Genomic DNA, 13,323 nt, shown 5'->3' on the forward strand with positions numbered 1-13,323 from the left:
CTCCGCGGCATGTGGGATCTTCCCAGACCAGGGATCGAACCCGTGCGCCCTGCATTGGCAGGCGGATTCTTAACCACTGCGCAACCATGGAAGTCCCTTAACTGATTTTTTAAACCTAAATACATTTATTGAAAACTAAATCGAAGTATCATTTGCTAGGTGTACTACGTGATCACATAAAAATTTACAATGAAGTAAAACAATAGTATTATCTGACACAGTAGTGAAGACTAAATGTGTTAATAAGTGTAAAGCAGTAGGGACAATGCCTGTCATACAATAAATAAAGGCCCTCATCAGTCATCCTTCTAAATGTCAGTCATACCCAGTCACTACTTCATCAAACCCCTCATGGCTTCCCATCTCACACACAAGGTGATGCAGATTCCTGGCCTCCAGCGTACCATTCTGACCCAGTCTCTTAGGATTCTCCCTTCTGCCCACTGCACTGCAGTCATCTCAGCCTCCTTGTTTTCCCTGAGATAAACCAGACGCATGCCTGCCTTTGCACTTGCTTCCCTTTTGCCTGGAACACTCTGGTTCCAGATACCAACTTGACTTGCTCCTTGAGACCTCACCTCTGTCAATCTCTGCCCACTATTCTTTTTATTTTCCTTTCCATCATTTGATGTTCATATTTATGTTTTATAATCTTTCTCTCTCTGTACATTAATTTTGTCTCTCTCCACTGCAATATAATCTTCCATGAGGAAGATTTTTTTTCCTTAAAGCTAAATACCCAGCAACTAGAACAGCCCTGACACTTAGTAGGTGCTTAATAAATAATTGCCGAATGGATGAATGAATGAATGTTAAAAATTTATGTTAGTTTAATTGTTTTAGCTAGCTATTGCTGTATAACAAACCACCCCAAAACTTAGTGGCTTAAATCAAAGACAACTTCCTTTGCTCAGGCCTATGCAATTGAGCAGGGCTTGGAAAGGAACACTTGTCTGTGTCACTTGTTGCCAGCTCAAAGGCTGGGGCAGAAATTAATAAATTAGTCCTGGTCTAATCAGGTAGCTTCTGTTGGGCTTATAAAAGAACAGACAGTTCCAAGAGCTAGGTTTCAGCTCCATGTGAAAATAATCGAAAGTTAAAGCAGTCTGAAGATGAAACAGGCAGGAAATGAAGTGAGTTCCACTGATTCTTTTTAAATATATGCTGAGTTACCACAGGACACAAACATTATGGGGGCTACCAACACTGGAAAATAAGTCCATTACATTTCCTTCTATTGCCAAGGGCTCCAGCTCCTAAGAACTGCAGTACATTCCACTGCTTCCCCAGACTTCACAGCTAGCCATGCTGATGAATATTTTTTTCTATTTGGAGTCCTAATATTCTCATCACACAAAAGACTGGTTGAGGACCTAATTAGTCTGCGAGGGAGACACATATCCTGGTTCAATTAAATTACACAGCCCTGCAAAAAACAATTGCTTATTTTTTAATAGGTACAGTAATATGTCTGGAAGCGATATTAATTGAAGTAGAAACTTAAAGCTAGAGACAAAGGTAGAATAGTCATGTGTTGTTTCGTGATCGATGATTAAGTTACTGAATGTGCTTGTGTGAGCTGAGATCTCATCAACCATTTCTAACACTGCATGCTGCATGAATAATTGATAAGCATAAATAAGGGAGAGGAGAAATTTATTACCATGGCTCTCAGTCTTTATAAAGCTAAAACTTTGTGTGGAGTCTTATTTTTCAATACCTTGAGAACTGAATACATAGAATACTGTATGTTCAGTAATGCTTTTCAAATTTGTATATTTAAAAATCGCAAACATGTTTATGTATAGCAGATTGGTGGAGAACTCAGGACTGAGACAGACAAATGCAGCTGTTCCTCTTAGCAAATGTGTTACCTGGAGGAAGTTACAACCTCTCTCAACAAGTCCCATGTTTCTTGCCTTCAAGGTGGGGAGAGTATACTGTCAGCCTACTGGAGACGTTACAAAGTGATATTGATGCATTTAAAGTTCTTAGGATGTAACCGTTGGTCAATAAGTGCTAGCGATCATCACTTTGTTACGAGTATTAAACAGTTGTTTATGGTGTACATATACTGAAGACCGCTTTCAACTAGTCTGAAGACCTCAGGATTTCTTAGCCAATATATTGGGTAACACTGATTTGAACGGTTATACCTCCAGTCACTTAAATTCTCCCTATTATTTTAAAAAGTTTGAAGGGTTTAATCTTCTAATATCTGCTCTAGGCAAACTATTCACTTCCTAAAATTAGCACAAGAGCTAGGCATTAATAAAACAAATAAAACACACGATATATAAATTTGAAACTTAAGTAGTGGGTAATTGTCCTAAAATGATATGTAGGTGTTTGGCCAAATTAAATAAAGCTGGGGGGGGGGGATTTGCAATTTTAAAACAGTAACTAAATTAATAATTTCAATTCTATTTGTTAATCTAACAAAGCCCTTTGCTGGTCAATTAGCAAATCACTTGTTTATGAAGAAACCAAGATTAAGCACATTGCTCATCAACAATTTCACTCCAGTGTGTGACTCGTAAGACATTTTGAATGGTTAAAGTTGATTCCCTAATAGGTTTATGAGCTATGTCTAAGCAACTCAACTTTAACCAGTCACTGGCATTTTGATAAGTCAGCATTACCAGGTTGTTCATATTCTCCAAAGAGTTAGATAATATTATTAGCCATTTTGCAAGTATATAAAAAGGCATCTTTAATGATTTATTTGAAATTTGAAAATAATATAAATACACAAAAATTTTAAAACCTCTATTTGAGGGTCTGGCTTAGCATGAACAGGGGTAAAATTATGAAGCTCCATGTTTTGAACCTGGTCTCTCAACCTTGGCACTATTGACATTGGGGCTGGATCTTCTCTGCTGTAAGGTGGTGTGTCCTGTGTATGGTAAGGGGTTTAGCTGCATCCCTGACCTCTACACACTCAGTAATACCTCCTCCTCAGTGTGACAACCAAAAGTGTCTCCGGACATGGCTAAGCGTCCCTTGGGAGGGAGGAAAAAATCATCCTCTGTTGAAAACCACTGTCCTAAACCAACCATTCTAATAATTTTTGAGAGAAATAAGGATCTCTGCTGGTTCATGTAATTTGATTGCATTACGGAAAAAAGCAAAATCTTGTTGTACTTATGACTCTTTCTACTTTATTCCTGAATCCCAACTCTTCTTTCTCTATTTCCTCATTCCTGTCTTAAACTAGGAATTTTTTTTTTATTTTAAAATTTCCCCTGGATTGAAAAGTTAATGTTAATAGCATAGTGTATGCAGTAAGGTATGTCCCCTGCTGAATAATAGGTGGATAAAATGTATTGATTTGCCATAAAAGTCATACATTTATAAAGTGCCCAGCATTTGAGAAAATGGTTATAAAACAATCTAAATCCCTACTGCGGTACAATGAGCTAGTAATAAGATTTGAGTTGTATGATAAAAGGAGATGTGAAATATGCTGATAGAATTTGTATTAACTATGTGGGCTGCCAAGCTGGTGGTAGCTGAATAGAGAAATGCAGTAAGGATGGTGAACACTCCACCAGCCAAGTGGTAAAAACAGTTGTAGGGAACCAGACTCATGTCTCTTTCTGTCGAAGCCTCTTTTCTCTCGGGACCATGTGCTTAATATGTTCTGTGTCTTTGACATTGACATACTTCAAGGAATGTGCGATAGAGCACGAGTACTTTCTGCTTGGAGTCGGAAACCCAGATAAACAATAAAGGTTTATGGAAGGTGGTAAAATTTTAGGGCTCCATTCACAATAAATGTTAAACACATGAAGTCTTTCTGAAAGCACAGGCATTGTTGGGATCCTGTGCTGTCAGAATCTCCCCACACAGAATAGACTCCTGTTTTGGCTCTTGCTTGAGGGAACAGACTTAAGGTGAAAGAAGGATTTTTCCTCCTCTTTGACGACAGACAGCCCCATTGCCTAGTGGTTGCTGCTGTTAGAAAGAGCCTCGTGCAACTAAACGTTTTAAATGCACTTTCTCATTTTCTTTCTGGTTTTAGGAATTCTATTCTGTGTCTCCAAAGTTTCCTAACTTTTCTGACCACGCTCACAGTGCTATCTCGAGTCCTGAGTGCTTTTCTGAGTTCCAGACTTTTATCTTCAACCATCTTTAAGGCATATCCATGAAGACACTTCTTAGGCATCTTTCCCAAGCTTATCATGTTCGAAATTGGACCAGACCTGTTTTCTTTTTAGTATTCTTATTTCTCAGTTAATAGTGACTTAACTGATCAAGTACGAAACCTTGAGATCATCCCTGCTTCTGCTGTGCTGCCCAGTCCTCCTCCCCAAACTGTTAACCTTCTCATCTCTCCTTCCGGTGTATAGCCTGCATCCACCCACTGCTTTGCATTTTTACTGCTACCTCACTTGTTGAAGTAACCCGAGTAACTGCTGGCCTGTCTGCTTCCAGCCCTGCCTTCTGACAGTGCATTATATCTTCAGCACATGGCAGAATCATAAAAAGATAAAAAGGAATCAAAGTCAGATCACATCATTTCCCTGCCTAAAAAGAAAAACCAAACTCATAGAAAAAGTGATCAGATTTGTAGTTACTAGAGGTGGTGGTGCGGGGGGGGGGGGGGGGGATTGGATGAAGGTGGCCTAAAGGTAAAAACCTAGCTATAAGATACATAAGTACTAGGGATGTAATGCACACCATAATAATGACTATAGTCTCCTGTACGGTATATTTGAAAGTTGTTAAGGGAGTTGATCCCAAGATGTTTCATCACAAGAAAAAACATTTTTTTCCGTTCTTTCTTTTTCTCATATGTCTATGAGATGATGGAATGTTAATTAAATTACTGTGGTCATCACATCACAATACATGTAAGTCAAATCACGATGCTGTGCACCTTAAACGTATCAGTGCTGTATGTCAATTATATCTCAATAAAACTAGAAAAAAAGCTAAAAAAACTAGAAAAAATAACGTAAGGCCATTTTAATAAAATTCTGTTGGGTAAGGGCTGGGAATAGATACTTTCAATATGTTTTACAATTGTCAGGCCTTTTTAAAGTTTAGGTTTTCTATTTTGTCCTCCAAATGATGACAACGGGAGGAGAAAAATAAAAATGGTTAAAGGGACAGAAAATAGGTGATTTGGAAAGTTTAAAAAAAAAGATTGTCGGGCTTCCCTGGTGGCGCAGTGGTTAGGAATCTGCCTGCCAATGCAGGGGACACGGGTTCGAGCCCTGGTCCGGGAGGATCCCACATACCATGGAGCAATTGGGCCCGTGTGCCACAACTACAGAGCCTGCACTCTACAGCCTGTGAGCCACAACTACCGAGCCTGCAAGCCACAACTACTGAGGCCTGCGTGCCTAGAACCCGTGCTACAAAACAAGAGAAGCCACCGCAATGAGAAGCCCGTGTACCACAACGAGGAGTGGCCCCTGCTCGCCGCAACTAGAGAGAGCTCACGCGCAGCAGCAAAGACCCAACGCAGCCAAAAATAATAAATAAAATAAATAAATTTTAAAAAAACAATGTAACATTGAAGCCAAGATATTTATTTAAAAAAAAAAAAAAGACTGTCTAGTCTGAAAAAGAAAAAGTAAAAAAGAAAAACCAAAACCCCTGCCATGAACTAATAGGGCTTATATAATCAGACTATTCATTCCAGCAATTATTCTCAATGTTACTTTTTCCCTTGGTAATGTCCTCCTTCAGTTTCATATCACTTATTTTTCTTCAGTTGGGTACTTCAGATCACCTTTTCTAGGACCATGCACTCAATAACTGACAGTTACTAATATTAAAATCACTTCTCCCTTAATCCACATTTCTGTGAAAATGCTAGGAAGACATAATTAATTCCCAATCGAGTGTTGGGGCAAGAATCAAGGAAGACTCTTCCATCATAAGTACTTATTCATTGTCTACTGTGTGGTGTCCCAGGCACCATGTCAGGTGCTAAGGTTACAGAGGTGCTGGGGGCACAGAGTGAAGAAACCAATGTCCCCATGCTCGTGAAGCTCTTGGATACATTAGGTTATTTCAATGAAAATTTTTCTAAATAAAATGGATAAATAGTATAATACAGTAGATAGTAACTGAGGGACACATAGGACTGGACCTCTCTTAAGACAGAACTTTGAATGGTGAAATAGGATTGGTGATGCCCACTCTTGGGGAAGATTATTCCAGGCAGAGGAAAGCACAGAGATGGCAGAAAATCCTCAAATATTAGTGGAGCAAGGATGGATGACTGGATGTGAGGAGAGTGTGAGGAGTTTTGGGGGTAAGCAGGGGTGATTATAGACTAAAGATCAAAATTCATTAGAACGCTGTAAGCTGACCAATTCCCTCAGTAGCTGAGAAAGCACATGCGTTGTAAGAGTGGCCCACAGGAGAATATACCCGGTATAATGCAAAGAATGACCTTCTTTTATGGTCCCATAAGAGGACAGCAGGACACAGGGAGGGGGAAGGGTAAGCTGGGACGAAGTGAGAGAGTGGCATGGACATATATACACTACGAAATGTAAAATAGATAGCTAGTGGGAAGCAGCCGCATAGCACAGGGAGATCAGCTCGGTGCTTTGTGACCACCTAGAGGGATGGGATAGGGAGGGTGGGAGGGAGACGCAAGAGGGAGGAGATATGGGGATATATGTATGCTTATAGCTGATTCACTTTGTTATACAGCAGCAACTAACACACCATTGTAAAGCAATTATACTCCAATAAAGATGTTATAAAAAAAAATAAGCAAAATATGGTCTTCAGATTAGGTGAATAGCAAGAGAAAAAAATTCCATAGCATTTGATCTATATTTGTTAATTTAGTATATTTAGGGGAGGTGGTTGGGGCGGATGGAGATCAAAAGGTACTCATATTTATTCAGTGGCAACTATGTGCCAGGCACTGGGCTACACATTTTACATATATAATCTCTTTAATTTTACAATATCTTTAAACTTTTGGTTGCAAGTAACAGAAAATCAACTAACTGAAGCTACACAGATGTTCACTTAACTGGAAGTCCAAAGGGCTGGGCTAAGTTCAGGATCAAATCAAGCTCTCTGAAGGACAGGGACCTTCTCTCTCACAGCAGCAGTCCTCCCCTAAGGATGAACCCTGCCTGGGTAATTTGCACTCCCTTGGAACACTGTGTCCAGGGGAATGCAACAATCCGATCGATTGTTTTGGGTCAAGTGCCTCCCTCTGTGGTGGTGGAGATGGACTCCTGTAGATTGATAACTGTCGCGAACCACACAGTGGAGGAGGGACAGGTCCCAACAGGCAGAGATGTGAGGAATGAAAAACATAAGAGACGTCGCTACATCCTTGTCAAGTGAGCATTATCATCTTAATTTTACAAATTAAGACACTAAGGTGAAGTGACTTGCCCTGGATTATATACCTAAAAGGTTGGAAGTCTGAGTTGGAAGAGGCAGCATGAAACGTGGACAAAGCTCTGGACTGTGGATCAGACAAACTGTGGATCAGACAAACAGTGGCTTTGGCCACTGACTAAGTCATATATATATGATGTATAGACTGGCTATATATACATATATTATTGTTTATTTTATTGTATTATATATATATAATATATAAACAATTTGGAGGGAGTCAATTCCACTAAGTCACATGTTCCCCATATGTGAAATGGGAATATAGTGTCCCTATTTCTGAGTTCATCATGAGGCTTAAGTGAACTATGTATGTGAAAGCACTTTGTAATAAAGTGCTATGTCATTAAAAAAAAAAAAGGGCAGCAGGATGGCAGACCCTAAAGGTGGACACAGCATCCTCAGAGAACAGTTGGAGTTCTCAAGATATAAGTCTTTTGAAGGATCCAAGTCACTCTGGAATTCAGTATGATGGAGTAAACAACGCTCAGTGGTAACCAGAAGACTTGGGTTCCCATTCTGGCAATTACCACCCAAAAGACTTTATGTGGAATTTATCTACAGTGGGGTTTCACAAGCTTTATGTGAGAGCTTTAAATTGTAAGGTCCATTAAGGCCTTGCAGACATTAAGTTGTGGGAAGTTAGGGACTATATTTACCTATTTTCTGAATTCCTGAAACTTCTCATAATGCCTATGACATAGTAGATACTCTATAAATATTCACCAAAAGGATTAAAGCCAACAAGCAACTATGGAATCCATTAGACTTTGATATAGTTTATATTTTCCAGAAATCAGATGCCATCTCCTCCAGAAAGCCCCTCCACGCAATAGGTTGTATCAGTTCCTTCTCTGTACTTTTGAGCTATTCTGGCCTCTTACTCCAGGGTACCCACCTGTCTATTCTTACACTAGACTGTGACATCATTAAGGCAGGAACTCTTCTTGGTTGACTGATATGTATACTGTCTCACACAGAGTGGGCTTCAATAGACGTCTAATAAATAAATGAATGATTGGCCTGTACTTTGTACTACCATTCATTTCTATAAATTCCAGGATCTAGTACAGTGTTTAGTACATAATAGGTATTGAAAATTATTTGTTTTATGAAAGAATGGGTCAAAAGCCTTTGGTCTTTAGAATCAATATGAACACTGAGATAATTGGAGCTAGAACTCTAGAGTCTGGATCTGGCATGCCTCACAACTTTTAGAAATCCTAAACACTGAAAAGATTGTGCAATTTAAAATGAAAATAAAACCTATATGAATAGTGAAATCAAAAAAACTTGTTTCTAGAATGTCAGATTGTAAAGTCTATCAGAAGTGGAAGTTTCCTTCCCCTGTTTTGGGTGCCTTTGGCGACCTGCAGCTTAAGAACATGCTGCCTGTTTTGTGATTCATCTTACATTGAAAGGGACTTGCCCAAGGTCACACAGCTAGTTAGTGGGAGAACCCAGCACAGGCCAATGATCTTGCCTTGTCGTGATGCCCTGCCCTTAATTCTCACCACCAGGAATTTCTGGACATGTGTCTGGGATTACGATTCATGCCACCAGCTCCAGTGTCACCTTCTCAGAAAGTTGGAGTCCATCAAACTAAGGCAAACTTGAACAGACTGGCTGGCTGGCTCTGGGCAGGGTCCTGAATTCTCACAGACAGCAAAAGGTCCTCCTGTTCACCTCCTGTGGAATCAGCCAGTTTCTCCTACTGCCCTGAGGTTAGTTCAGTGGCTGTGGAGAGCAACCTTAGGGGAAACAATAAACCCAGAAAGGTAAGGTGCACTGCCTTCCAGGGCTGAAGAAAGCTAACTAGTCTTCATCTCCAAAGGATACATAGGCTTGGAGCTGGAGGGGCTTTCAAAGGAAGGTGGGAAGTTATATAACAGGAGGATAAAAGAGGAATTGAAACCATCTGTGAGGGGTAGCTGGGCATGGGTGGGAGGATGACAGAAGAGATGTTCTGTCTGTCTCGTAACAATGTATTTCCTCAAACAAATTCAGTGTCAAGTTGGGCCTCAGTACAGGGGTTCTCCTGGAATAAAGATAGAAGCTGAAGTGTGTAATTTTGGTTTCTGCTTCTTTGAATCAGAATTTCTCAGCGTCAGCGTTACTGACGTTTGGGAGAGGATGATTATTAAGTGGGGACTGTCACCTCCTGTGTAGGATGGTGAGCAGCATCCTGGCTTCTACCTATGAGAGGCTCTCAGCGTCATCCCCACGTCAGTCATGACAGCCCAAGCTGTCTCCAGATCCTGCCAAATGTTCTCAGGGCAGGGATGGGGGTACAAGATCACCCCCAGTTGAAAACTACTACTTTAAATTCACTGATACTATTCATGGGAAATAAAATACTCAGAAAACTCCAACATCGCCTATCATCACTCAATTTCTTCACATTTGGGGCTGGAAGAAGTTGTCTCTCTTTTCCTATATGTACAAGGCCATGGGGGAGAATGGAAAAAGACTTGTTTCAGTGCGAGTTTGAATCTCACAAAGGGAACAACTCAATTTAGCATGCAAAAAAAGAAAAAAAAGAAAGAACGGGAAAATATGTTTGAATACCACCAACCTCCGTCAAGTAGTGTTATAATATAACTACCTTCTATTAACTTCCAAGGGAGATAATAACTAGGAGGTGAATTTAGTTTGTTGTGGAAAGATCTCAAAGACATAGTTAACCGCTGCTGTCAATCCAATTGACTGTGTCATTCTTTGAGTGGAAAGTGCAAAATAGAAATTTTCTTACTACTATGTAATGTCCAATTTTCTCCATTTGGAAAATGGCTCTAATATTTGTGGAAACAACCTAACTGTCTCTTGAGGGGAAGGTGAAGAAATAGATTGTTGTCTATTCATAGAATACTTTTCTGTAGATAAAATGAATGGACCAGATCTACATGTATCAACCTGGGTAACTCTCAAAAGCATAAAGTTGTGCTACAGAAGGCAAACTACAAAAAGACACTTTACAAGGATACTATTATGTGTATTTTGCAAGCACACACAAAAAAATGAGTATTGTTTGTGGACCTATACATATGTACTAAAAGTAAAAAAAAATGCATGCAAGTATTAAGCACAAAAGATAGTTTTGTTTCTGAAGAAAGAGAGACGAAGAGGAAGTTGTGAGGAAATGGATCTATTAGTGTACATACAATGCTTATTGAGAAAGAGAAAGGGGTGGGAGAGAGTGCCCTTAGGGCAACATGTTAACATATGTAAAATCTAGATGATATGTACATGGTTATGCGTTATTTATTTTCTTTCTTTTTTTTGGTTAAATTTCATGCTTTAAAAAATAATAAGATTGGGAACAGCTGGACATCCACATGTAAAAAAAAAAAAATCTAGACACAGACCTTACACCTATCACAAAAATTAACTTAAAATGAATCAGACCTAAATGTAAAACACAAAACTATAAAACTCCTAGAAGATAACATAGGAGAAAACCTAGATGACTTTTTAGATGTGACACCAAAGGCATGATCCAAGAAAGAAAGAATTGATAAGCTGGACTTCATTAAAATTAAGAACTCTTGCTCTGAGAAAGGCACTGTCAAGAGAATGAAAAGTCAAGACACAGACTGGAAGAAACTATTTGCAAAAGATGTATCTGACAAAAGAACTAAATCTCAACAATAAAAAAACAACCTGGTTAACAAATGATCCAAAGACCTCGACAGACACCTCACCAAAGAAGAAATACAGATGGCAAATAAGCATAAGAAAAGATACTCCACATCATATGTCATCAGGGAAATGCAAATTAAAATAACACTACACACACCTATCAGAATGGCCAAAATCCAGAACACTGACAACACCAAATGCTGGTGAGGATGTGGAGCAACAGGAACGCTCATTCAGTGCTGGTGGGAAATGCAAAATGGTACAGCCACTTTGGAAGACAATTTGCTATCAGAAAACGAGACTCCTGTGTCAGAGATAAAACCGGTTTATTACTCACAGCAATAGCAGTAGCCAGTGTATCAGGAAGTCTTACTTTTTTACCTTGTCATATTGCCTTGGCCAGAATTTCCAGAACAACACTATATAATAGTGGTCCCTTAGTTTGCTTCTAATTTTAGTGATAAGGCCCAAATGTTTCAATATTGAGTCTGATATAAACACTTTATCTCGTTTAGAAAGTCCCTATTCCTATTTTTAAAATAATAATAAATTTTACCAAATGTCTTTTTATTCATAGGCAGATTTAATTATGTTTTTCCTTCCATCCCTCCTTCTTCTCTGCCCCACCCCACACAATTTCTTCTTAAGAATGTGCTATCATTGTGAAAAGAGTATCTCCAGCTTGCCCTACTTAGTGGGCACCTTTTCTTTAATTCTGTTTTTTTTTTTTTTTCTATAATTTTTCTGGAAGAAACTCCTCACAATTTCTCACCTGTTGATGGCATCTTTGAAGTTTCCAGATATAAAAGTGGTTTCCCCTCATCTTAATGTGTCTTTTTAGGCATATCAATCAATAAATCAATCAATTAGTTTAAGAGATATTATAACACTAAGACTTCTTAACATTTTTGAAATCAACCTTACTTCATGATATCAAATTTCCCTTACATAGTAACGGACTGACTTGGCTAATATTTTATTTTTGTGTCAATATTAATATAGGAGATTGATATCTTGTAGCTTCTCATATAAAGCTTTGTTAAGTTTTGATTTCAAAGTTATGCTTCACAAAATTAACTAGAAATATTTTATTCTTTTGCTCTGCTCTAAAGCAGATCGTAGAGCACTGGAGATTTGAGCAAATCAGTCACAAAGCCCTCTAGAGATGTATTCATTTAACAACTGTTTTACCACTCGTTGCTTTCCTTTTTGTTTTTTACTATACTTTTTTCCTTGAATAAATTTCAGAAATTTATATTTTCTGAGAATATTATCCATTTAGAGTTTCCCACTCATTAATATAGAGGAAGGCCAGTAAATACTTTGTGTAACAATCCAGTTATTTTTTTGCTCCGCAGGCCACACAGTCTCTGTCATAATTATTCAATTCAGTAGTTATAATGTAAAAGCAGCGAAAGATGTGTTCCAATAGACCTTCTTTACAAAAACAGGTGGTAGGCAGGGTTTGTACCTTTATGCATTTCAAGGGAGAGATGGGAGAGGAGATCTCTGTACTTGTTTTCCCATCTCAGTCTTACTCAGAAATCCCCAAACTGCCACCTATTAACCTCTCTTCAAGATGTTGGTTATTCTAGCTCAAGCATGAATTGATCTCTTTACTTCTTGTTCTTCCTTCCCATCCCTTGTCCTCAGAGCCTGTGTCTTCCTCCTAGTTGAGTAGATCAGGCTTTGATCTATTTCACTTCCCCTGTTCCTTTCTTACGGACCCCAATTTGCCTTTGAACTTCTTTGATCACACTCACAAAATTGTCTAACTTGGCTTTGGCAGATATTCTCTTTCTCAATCCATCTGTGGGGTGCCTGTGGACATTAAAATAAGTAAGACTTCTAAAGGTACACCTCTGAAAGGAAAAATGTGCTTTTGCCGGAGAATAATAAATCACTAACTCTCCACCACCATCCAGCTCAATGTCAGGGCAAATTTTAGAGCAGGAATGAAGAGAAGAGGGGGGAGAAATCATCAAGAGGAAGAAGAGGACAAAATAAAGACCAACGGTCCCATCCTTTCTTGTTGCCTCTATTTTTCCCCTTGCCTCTTGCTTATAAGAGCCCAGGAACGAAAGAGTTGAAGAAAACTGTGGACACTGATCCCATGAAAAGATAAAGAAGCAGGAGGCTTCCTGTGAGCAGTGACAGTCAATCCTCTGCAAATTCCTCCTGCTACAGCCGGCTCCTTCCTCCTTGGGTGCAGCTGAGGAAGAGGTTCTCTGGTCAGGCTGCGTTAAATGCTGACCCAGAGCTGAGAGTTGCAAGAACAATGGTTCAAGGGTAGCC

Source organism: Eubalaena glacialis, chromosome 13 (assembly GCF_028564815.1).
Source record: "Eubalaena glacialis isolate mEubGla1 chromosome 13, mEubGla1.1.hap2.+ XY, whole genome shotgun sequence".
NCBI classification, from domain to species: Eukaryota; Metazoa; Chordata; class Mammalia; order Artiodactyla; family Balaenidae; genus Eubalaena; species Eubalaena glacialis.